The 9,379-nt window shown below is 45.4% G+C and overlaps 1 protein-coding gene across 3 annotated transcripts in view; it reads right to left on the minus strand.

Moving 5' to 3' along the window:
* MAPK4 (mitogen-activated protein kinase 4) overlaps positions 1 to 721 on the minus strand; it is a 164,610-nt gene extending 163,889 nt beyond the window's left edge. The window contains exon 1 of one of the 3 annotated variants that reach the window (XM_070452526.1): positions 519 to 721. The gene's annotated coding sequence lies outside the window, so the exon portion shown is untranslated. Of the gene's footprint in view, positions 1 to 84; positions 427 to 518 lie in introns of those variants that run through there. The other 2 variants (XM_070452524.1, XM_070452527.1) reach the window with 2 other exon arrangements.
* Between the last annotated feature and the right edge of the window lie 8,658 nt (positions 722 to 9,379).

Below are 9,379 nucleotides of genomic sequence, written 5' to 3' on the forward strand. Positions count from 1 at the left end.
TCTCCGGCTCCTCGGGAGCCCGTGGAACTCTGAGAGGAGCAGGCAGCCGGGAGAAGAAAGAAGGCGCAGGGGGGAGCCACTTACCCAAGGCAGAGCCCGAGAGCGCGGCGGCCCGGGAGCGAGCAGCGCCTTTGTCTGCGGCCGCGGCGCCGGCGCGCTCTGCCCCGCCGGTCCCAGCCCCGGCGCGCGGCGAGCTCCCGCGGGCGCCCGGACAGCCCGGCGCGCGGCTCCGGCTCCGGCTGCCTCTCTGGCCCCGGCCCGGGTCCTCGCCGCCCCGCTCTCCGCCGCGGCTCCGCCCCGAGCCGGGCCCCGCCCCCAGCCCGCCGGGCCCCCACCTGCTGCGGCGGCGGGCGCGCGGGGGAGCCCGGCCTTGGGCGGCAGGGGGCGGCTGCCTCCCTCGCGCTCCCGGCTCCCTCCTCCCGCAAGCCCCGGGTCCGCTCCGCCGCGCTGTTCCGGGGCGGAGCGCGCGCAGTGTAGACCAGCCTTCTCTGACCCAGCCTTCTCGAAGGCAACCTCACCTGGGGGGCCAGGGACCCGCGTGCTCTGAGTCGAACCCAGGTCCCCGGGGTAGCCTGCCCTTCCTGCATGGGCGCACGCTCCCCAGAGTCCTCCATCACCTTTGGAGCTCGTCCTCACTCCTGCCCGGGGGAGGGGACCCCCTTGAGCTCTGCCCGCGAGGGATGGGCGGCGGGAAGCGGAGTGCTTCTGCGCTCGGCCGAAACCCTGGCCTCTCTGCCGGGTCCGCCCCGCTCTGATGCAGCGACCGGAGGCGGGGGCGCCCGGGAGGAGAAGGAGCCAGCCCGGACTGGGTGGCGCGGGAGAGGGGACCTCGCCGAAGGTTGAGGGGGCGCCGAGCGCACGTGCACTAGTCCAGAGCCTGGCGCCAGGGCTGTGGATCTGTGCTCCTTTGCACGGACGGGATAAAAGTAACAGAAGGGAAGCAACACTTCGGAAGCCAGAGAAAAGGAAAGCAGAAGCCACTAGACCCATAAACTAGTAATAATTAGTGTTTAGGTGGTGCCTTCGGGCAAATCCAAAGTGGTCCACACAGATTAGGGGCGTCGCTTAATGCGTGCGCCGCAGTGGGATGATTGAGAAGCCGCTTTTCTAGGCAGAGAAAAATATGATAACCTAAATATTGTATAATGAGGTCACTAGTGGCTTTCGCTGCCCATGAGCCCTCCCTTCTCCCAGCTTCCAAAGCAATCAGTGCGAGAACCTCACTTCAACACTCTGGAGGGTCTGCCATGTGCTCTGGTTCTGCCCCCCTCAGCCTCCAGGGCCTCGCACAATTCCAGCTGTGTAATAGGCGCTGGATAACTGTTGAAAGAATTAAGGTGTGAATCATATAACTGTGCTAATTGTAACATGGGCAAAAACAAAAAATTTAAATTATGAGATCATATTAGAAAAATGCATTAAGTGGTTAGAATAGTGATGTCCATGTGAAGGATAATAAATGGTAGCTGTAATTACTGTGCAGATACAATTGCTATTAATTATCTGTGTGTTGGTGATAGGTTTAAGTGTGTGTGCTGAGTTGTGTCCAACTGTTTAGGACCCTATGGACTGTAGTCCACCAGGCTCCTCTGTCCATAGAATTTTCCAGGCAAGAATACTGGAGTGGGTTGTCATTTCCTTCTCCAGAGGATCTTCCTGACCCAGGGAGCGAACCTGTGTCTCCTGCGTCTCCTGAATTAACAGGCAGATTCTTTACCACTGCTGCCACCAATAGGTTTAGGAATAGATTCTAAATTAGAGACAGCAGTGATCTGATCCTCATTAACCTAAAAGAATACACTGGGATAAGGAGAGAGTGTGCAAGAAACAGATATGTGTACATCAGTGGTGAGACATTCCAGTGTATCTTCCCGAAAGAGAACATTTTAACATTTTGCTTCTTTAATTTTCATTACAAATAAGTGTTATCAATTCAGTGGGTAGGCATAAATCTGAAATGCTCTGTGTTGATTTATTCATTTTATAACATATTTCCTAGGACGGAAGAATAAGAGGTTCAAGAATGCTCATTTTATCCAAAAAAGCTGGAAAGGCAAACAAATGTCCCAACTTGTCTGACCAGGAAGACCCCAGGAAATCTCAATCTCCCTCCTGGGTGCTTTAGATCAGTGTCTTGGGTCTGTGGAACTGCTATGGAAGCAGTGTTCTTATCCACGTGAGATAATTTATCTCTTTCATTTGGCAACCGGGAAAATGTAATTTTCTCTGTGTGATGAGCATGAGTGAATGGCTCATGCATAGTGAATGGCCATCCTCCAAATCGGGGGACAAGGGTGTGAAATATGCATTTTAATATCGGAGTCCATTAGTGCACAATGCCAGGGGAATGAATAGGAACTAGGCTCCCTCCATCACATTGATATCACATGCTGTCATCCTCCTGTGGATGCTGCTACCAGGAAACAGGTTGTTCTTTATTTTTACCCTCAAGAGAAGACACCTAAAGAAACAGCTGGCCTAAGTAGGGGTGAAGCAGCAGAAAATAACCACACAGAGAGCTTCCGGGTTGGGAAAGCCACCAGGTTATTTTGGACTTCTTTTTTCCTGGGGGAAAAAATACACCAGCATTTTCCCACTGTCTATGACTGGATATGCAAGTTGTACCTTGGTGGCTAGGCCAGGGTGCTGATGTCTGCAGTGGTCCTGGAGGACACAAGCAGGGATTTGCTGCCTTAATCAGGAAAATGCCATGTCCACCTTGCTTAGGGTGGATAGATATAATTTTTTAAAATTATTGTGGCTATAGAATGAATGCTTGTGTCTCCTCAAAATTCATATGTTGAAACTCAATCCCCAGTGTGATGGTATCTGGGGACTTTGGGGGTGATTAGGTCATGAGGGTGGAACCCTCAACAATGGGATTAGTGCCCTTATAAAAGGGCACAGGTTGAAGACAATGATCTAAGAACCAGGAAGCTGGCTCTCACCAGATGCCTAATCTGCCAGCACCCTGATCTTGGACTTCCCAGGCTCCAGAGATGTGAGAAATAAATGTTTGCATCAGCCACTCAGTCTATGGTATTTTTGTTATATCAGTCCAAAGGGACCACAACAGTTGTGCTAGCTAAATCAATCTCTTGTGACACCCATTTTTGACTTGGGCCTAGGTGGAGGAGGGGAGGCAATTTAGATTTATTAAACAGTTTTTCCCCACCCCACTCCTTCTATTCCAAGGAGAATTTGGCATCAGGGTTGATGACTTTGTGGTCTCTCTCCTTGTGGTATGGACTGGTCATGTTTAAGGAACTGACTGGACTATGACTTCTAGGAGGTGGAGTCCCAGTAGCAGGGACATAAAAGTAAGCCTGTGCTGGGCCAGGTGTCCTGCTCCCTCTTGGGGTGCTCTGTTTGGGGAGAGATCTCACCTATATTCATTGTAGCTATCTGTCTGTCTGTCTATGTATCTATCCATCTATCCATGTGTCTATCTAACTCCTCTCTATTCTCATATGTGCAGTTTGTACAGTTAGGAAAGTAAGACAGGCCTAGGGTTGTTCTCACAGTGTGGGACCTAAGGTTGACAAATTGAGGCAACTCACTCTTCACCATCACCCCAGGATGCTCTGGATATGCTCTTTTCTCACCAGCAGAAAAATGAGACACAAGCATAGAGTTGGAGGAGAAGAGCAATAAGCCCTTTGGTTTGCTTGGTTTTAAGTATAGGCCAGTGACTCCAAACCTACATGTTCACTAGAATCACCCAAAAAATCTTTAAATACACTGAGCAAAAGAAGTAATAGGAGACTACAATGACCCACTCACCAGTGTCTGTTCCCATTTGTCCTATTCTGCCTTCTCTCCTTTTATTGTAAATAAGCTGTCCCTGCTCTATCTGAAGTCACATCCCACTTACGTGCAAGACCCATCCTCTCACTTAAGGACATGACTTTATAAATGCTCCCCTCTATCTGCAATCATTGGAGAAGGAAATGGTAACCCACTCCAGTATTCTTGCCTGGAAAATTCCATGGACAGAGGAGCCTGGTGGGTGAGAGTCCATGGGGTCGCAAAGAGGTGGACACAACTCAGCGACTAAGCATACTCTTTGATCATTAGTTTGTCCTCATAAAGAGGTCATAAGCAGTGGCTTCCCCATAGGATTTAATGTCTTGAATCTTGAAAATAACAATACAAAACAAAAACTCTTTTGATTCTGTTCCTTTGGCAGCCCTCCCAAATCTCTTCCTTCTTCTATAACAAATCTTGGCAAAACAAAATTTATCTCTGCTTGGTGTCTCTAATTCTTCTCTTCTGTTCTTTCTTTAACCAATTCTAGTTACTACTGTATGGAAACTGCTCTTGTCAAGGTCATCAGTGACCTCCATGATTTTAAATCTAATGACCAATTCTCAGGCTTTGTCTTACTTGACCCATCCAGCATTCGACATGGTTAATCACTCCTGTCTTGAAATGGCTCCCAGGACACTTCTGGTTTTCATTCAACCGGTAAGGGCAGTAAGGTCTCTCAAGAAAAAGTAAACACAAACTACTCAAAATAGCACAGCAAACAGCATAAAAAATAGAAAAATACTAAAGCCATTTCCACCAAATTCAGGAACAAGAGAGAGATGTGTGCTATCATCAATGTTGTTAACGTTGTTTAAGTGGCTAAAATAAAGCAATAAGATATGAAAATGAAATAGTAAATACAACTTTTCAAAAGAAAGATACAAAACAGTCTTTACTGTAGATGCTGTAACTGTTCAATGAAAAACCTTAGGCCTCTAGCTATTTTTTTATATAAAACTACCAGAGCTAATAAGAGTATGTGGTTCAGTGGTTAGAAATAGTAGAAAAAAAGAAAATAAAACCAAAACCTGGTTATCTGAGAGGAGCAATAAAATTGATAATTATTTCAGAAGAAAAAAAGAAAGAAAAAATAAATATAATGAAAAAGGAAAGGTAAGCATAAATTTAAGAGATATTTTATTTATTTATTTATTCTTGGCTGCTCTGGGTCTTTGCTGCTGCTCACAGGCTTTCTCTAGTTGCAGCAAGCCGGGGCTTCTCTCTAGTTGCCCTGGGCAGGCTTACCATTGTGGTGGCTTCTCCTGTTGCGGAGCATGGACTCCAGAGCATAGGCGCAGAAGTTGTAGTGAATGGGTTTAGTTGCCTTGCAGCATGTGGGATCCTCTCGGGCCAGGAATGGAATCCATGACTCCTAACCACTAGGGAAGCCTGAGATATTTTTAAGAAACTGAGTGCCGATCTCTAGTAAGACATTTAATTTAAATCCATTGTTTTAACTGTTTTTTTTTTTTAAATCAGTTACTGCTCTTGCTTTCATGGAGCTCGTAGTCTAGTGGGGAGACATGTATTAAATACATGCTTACACAAATAATTGAATTTCCTGGTATGGAAGTTCTAACTGGCAGATCTAGTTTCATTCCAATATGTGTGGGGGGTGGGATCAAGAAAGGATTCATGGGGCAGCAAAAATTGGGTTGTGTGTGGAATAAGAAAAGTGGCTTAAGGGGAGGGAACAGTGCAGGGAAGGCCAAGGAAACAGCAAGTGCATTTGAAGTGATCACAGGCTGCCCAGCAGGGTGGGCAGATGGAAGAGCAGTCAGAGAGAGGGTGAGAGCACAAATCATTAGGGCTGTGTGGCCCGTAGCAAAAACTGTGGCCTTAATCATAAATGTCATGGAAAGCTGGTATTTTCAATTGGGAAGAGTTGCATCTCTACAATGTAAATTACCTATCTGTAAGGTCTGCAGAGATTACGACAACACAGCAGGGCAGCACTTCCCACCAATGTCTGGTCCCGAGCATCACTCAAAGTCCGTTGGATCACAGAAAAAGCAAGAGAATTCCAAAAAAATATCTACTTCTACTCCATTTTCTACACTAAAGCCTTTGACTTTAGTTTGTTTCCACAGACAACAAACTGTGGAAAATTCTTCAAGTGATGGGAGTACCAGACCACCTTACCTGCCTCCTGTGAAATCTGTATGCAGGTCAAGAAGCAACAGTTCAACCGGACATGGAACAACAGACTGGTTCCATATTGGGAAAGGAGTACATCAAGGCTGTATATTGTCACCCTGCCTATTTAACTTATATGCAGAGTACATCATGAGAAACGCTGGGCTGAATGAAGCACAGGCTGGAATCAAGATTTCTGGGAGAAGTATCAGTAACCTCAGATATGCAGATGACACCACCCTTATGGTAGAAAGTGAAGAAGAACTAAAGAGCCTCTTGATGAAAGTGAAAGAGGAGAGAGAAAAAGTTGGCTTAAAACTCAACATTCAAAAAATGATGATCATGGCATCTGGTCCCATCACTTCATGGCAAATAGATGGGGAAACAATGGAAACAGTGACAGACTTTATTTTGGGGGGTTCCAAAATCACTGCAGATGTGACTGCAGCCATGAAATTAAGAGACGCTTACTCCTTGGCAGGAAAGTTATGACCAACCTAGATAGCATATTAAAAAGCAGAGACATTACTTTGTCAACAAAGGTCCGTCTCGTTAAGGTTATGGTTTTTCCAGTGGTCATATATGGATGTGAAAGTTGGACTATAAAGAAAGCTGAGCACCGAAGAATTGATGCTTTTAAACTGTGGTGTTGGAAAAGACTCTTGAGAGTCCCTTGGACTGCAAGGAGATCCAACCAGTCCATCCTAAAGGAGACCAGTCCTGGATGTTCATTGGAAGGACTGATGTTGAAGCTGAAACTCCAATATTGTGGCCACCTGATGCAAAGAGCTGACTCATCTGAAAAGACCCTGATGCTGAGAAAGATTGAAGGCAGGAGGAGAAGGGGATGACAGAGAACGAGATGTTTGGATGGCATCACGGACTCAATGGATATGAGTTTGAGCAAGCTCCAGGCATTGGTGATGGACAGGGAAGGCTGGCGTGCTGCAGTCCACGGGGTCACAAGGAGTCAGAAGTGACTGAGTGACTGAACTGAACTGAGCATCACTCAGTGATACTGGCCACCAATATCCCCTACATGCGCCCTATCTCAGTGGTTTCACAGAAATCCTGCAGTGCCTTCAAGGCAAGTCAGTCCAGGTATGAAGTATCAGATGATTTGGGCAAAACTTGATGCTGGCCTGATTCCCACAGGCAGGGCTGAACTCTCAGCCTGCTAACTTCCCAAAAGTTTCTTCACTGGCTTGGACCGTCCCGGCATTCTCTTCTTTCAGCCTGCGATACGACCTCACTGAAATTCTGACTGCGTTCCCTGCTCTGTCCTTACTTCACCCAGTCATGTGCTTTTCAAACTATAGGCCATAACCCCAATAATTATGAGCTGTGAAATCAATTCAGCAGATCTTGCCAGCATTTTTGAAACCATGAAATAGAATAGAAAACTTCAGAGTTCACTGTGATAAGACCATCACTTGATGCTATTTTAATTTCAGATATATATGTTGTATGAGGATGATGATATGAATGTGAGCATACACACTCATAGCATTAAATGGTTTTCTTAATTATGGGTCATAATCAAAAAAAGTTTGAGATTCACTACTTTCCTTCCTCCACCTCTGCTCTGTGTAGAAATTTGAACTCACTGAGAGTTGACTCTTTTGCTTCACCTCATTTCATTTCTCCAAGTCATTTTTATTCATCTCCTAACCTGTGAAAACTTCCTGTTTTTCTCAAACAATCCACTAGTATTATAATATACTGGCATTTATCTCCTAATCTTGCTTCTTAACTAGAGTTTTATCGTTATCAACAGTGACTCATGCTTATCAAAGTGACCCATGGTTTGATGAGTAGCTCACACCCATAAGGACAGAAAACTCATCACCTGTGCCTCGTTGGTACCTGATTGAGCTTGCCAGCCCTAGAATGGTCCATGAACTTCAACCTTTGATCCCTGAAGTCTTCATCAGGCATACTCTATTGTGCTAGATTTCTAACAGATATTATGCCAAGCTAGTAAGGTCCTAGCACCCAGGAATTTATAAGACAACTGATGTAACATTTGCCTCAATCAATTATTGAGTGCTTATGACATGTTTAGACTAGGGTTCTATATTTAAACTCTGATAGTTATAACACACAGGACAAAGACTCTGAGTTTGTCTAACTTTTAAAGCTCCATCTCTTTGTTCTCTTCCTGCCCTTCTTCCTCTCCCCACCTCCAGATTGGTATTATCATCACCCCAGTTTTTCTGAACCTGAATGTGGACTTTACAAATATGGGGGGGGGGGGAGTCACACACCACCTCTGTAAGTAAATGTGGAATTGGATCTCTAGCCCATGAATCCCAGTCTCCCAATGTCAGAATGAGATACACATGACTACAATTGCAAATATACCCCAGTGGTTTTGTAGTTGAATGAAAAAATCTCAAGGGACATTTAGGAAGTTTTTTCTTAAGTGCTGGAATCATTTTTGCTTCACCAGAAATTGTCTCTGGCTCTATGGATACCATTATAAAATGTATAGGCAAGAAGAGACTGTAGTTTCTATGATCCCAGCACTAGTCTAAGCCAGCCTCTGTCCTAGGCATCAGGAATTTTTCTAGTGACAGATACAATGAGCAGCCCAGCTTATGTGAATAATTTTCACGGAGAAAGAAAATTGCAGCTGAGTAGATTACACACAAATGTGTTTTTAATATTTTTAATATAAATAGCACACACACACACACACACACAAGTCTCCAGTGAAAACATAATGAGTTCCAGTTATTTCTCCAGGGCAATCAGTCAACTATCAAAGACCAGAATATACATTCTATTCAACTAAGTCAAGAATATAACAATCTAAATCTCTCAGGAAGTACCCAAACTGAGTCCACATAAAGGGTATCTCATGGCCAGGATATACGTTCGCCAGGAGGGAAAGCAAAGATTAGTGAATGTGTTAGGAATGTGCGCTTGCACACATTGTAAACTAGTGCCTTTGTTTTCACAGAAGCTCTGATGTGTCAGTTACTTGTTGCCTATCAGTTATTAGGATTGTGCTTGAATTCTTGAAGAGTGAGTGAATCATTTAAGCATAATTTCCTAGGAGGCATTCAACCTCAAGAAATCATTTCACAGATGCTATAGACTGAATGTTTGTGTACTGCCCCCAACCCCAAATTTGTAAACTGAAGCCTAATCTCCCAAAGTGATAGTATTGGGAGGTGGGGGGCTTTGGGAGGTGCTTAGGTCATGGGGGTGGTGCTCTCAGGAGTGGGACTCGTGCCCTTATACAAGAATCCCCAGAGAGCCCCTTCATTTATTCCGTGTCCTCACCTATCCAGACACGGTGAGAAGACAGCCATCTCTAAATCAGTAAGCATCTCCCACCAGACACTGACTCTGCCAGCGCCTTGATCTTGGACTTCCTGACCTCCAGGATGTGAGGTAAACATTTCTGCTGTCCGTAAGCCACCCA

Source organism: Odocoileus virginianus, chromosome 22, assembly GCF_023699985.2.
Source record: "Odocoileus virginianus isolate 20LAN1187 ecotype Illinois chromosome 22, Ovbor_1.2, whole genome shotgun sequence".
In the NCBI taxonomy this organism is placed as follows: Eukaryota; Metazoa; Chordata; class Mammalia; order Artiodactyla; family Cervidae; genus Odocoileus; species Odocoileus virginianus.